The 1330-nt window shown below is 44.1% G+C and overlaps 1 non-coding gene across 1 annotated transcript; it reads right to left on the reverse strand.

Moving 5' to 3' along the window:
- Nucleotides 1–337: 337 nt before the first annotated feature.
- Nucleotides 338–412, reverse strand: Trnas-cga. The gene has a single exon. It is a non-coding gene; the product is annotated as a tRNA-Ser (tRNA).
- Nucleotides 413–1330: the final 918 nt, after the last annotated feature.

Genomic DNA, 1330 nt, shown 5'->3' on the forward strand with positions numbered 1-1330 from the left:
CAGAGTTGGATATTTTCTCCGCTCGTGGACTGGGTGTTGGGTTGTCCACATCATCATTTCATCCGCATCGCCGACACACAAGTCGCCCAATGTGGCGTTGACTGAAATAAGACTTGCACTCGGCGGCCGAACTTCCCCGCTTGGGGCCTCCCGGCCAACAACCCCACACGCTCATTTTCATTTCCGACAACGACAGCGAGAAACTTCGGCGTAGATCACGTGGTGGCAGGTCATGCACATTGCACGTACACGCGTATCTTAAGCCACGGCATAATTGTCTCAGCAATGCTCTTCCAAATCTTATGAGATGTAAAACTTCCTGGCAGATTAAAACTGTGTGCCGGACCGAGACTCGAACTCGGGACCTTTCCCTTTCGAGGGCAAGTGCTCTACCAACTGAGCTACCCAAGCACGACTCACGCCCCGTCCTCACAGCTTTACTTCTGCCAGTACCTCGTCTCCTACCTTCCAAACTTACAGAAGCTCTCCTGAGAACCTTTGTCTCTTTATCGTTTCTGTCAGTATTGAAATAGCACTGATCGCTTTTCCCATTTTCCATAATAACGCAATATTTCAAAGCAATGCAAATTTTATGAATAAAAGTTACTTCTTCTTTCAAAATGGCTTTTTCTTCAAGAACGAAAAATTTTAGCATTGCTTCTATGGCTACTTGATTTTTCCCTTTTTTTTTTGCTTGTCTATTAGTAAAAATAAGAAAAGCCTGCTGTAATCGAGACAAAATAAACACCGAAAAATACTGGTGTCGGTTTTAACAGGTCGGTTTCCCCCATACTTACTGTCGACTGGCGCGCTGCTTACGTTTATCTACGAGGACCAGTCAAATGCAGAGCGATTCCGTGGTGATGCTACAAACTTTCAGCAATCACGCAGAAGGGTAAATGAATCACTGTGACGTAAAGCCATCCTCTCACGGGACTCGAAAACGCACGAGGAGGAGGAACCGGTGACGTCACAGTGTAATTTCACGTTCCACTACACTGCGGGAGTCAAATAAAGATTCTGGCACGCCAGATGTTTGCCTCTTGGAGAGGACGTCTCCAATGAGATGCGATGTCGTTTTAAGTCACAAGTAGAACCTAGTAGACGACATACTGTATGGTACTAAGCATGATATTTGGGGAGTTTTTCTCTCTCGTAGAGTATTATATATGAATATAAGCCGTTACAAAGCATCATCAATCTGAGGGTCTATCGAAAATGTGTCGCTTTAGCTACTATTTGTTATAACAAAATGACAGGAAACTACATATCGGTATGTAAAGACTTCCTGTCGTTGATATTTTTAGTGCTATTTTGTCGAAAACTGATA

The sequence above is a fragment of the Schistocerca piceifrons genome, chromosome 6, assembly GCF_021461385.2.
Source record: "Schistocerca piceifrons isolate TAMUIC-IGC-003096 chromosome 6, iqSchPice1.1, whole genome shotgun sequence".
Taxonomy (NCBI): domain Eukaryota; kingdom Metazoa; phylum Arthropoda; class Insecta; order Orthoptera; family Acrididae; genus Schistocerca; species Schistocerca piceifrons.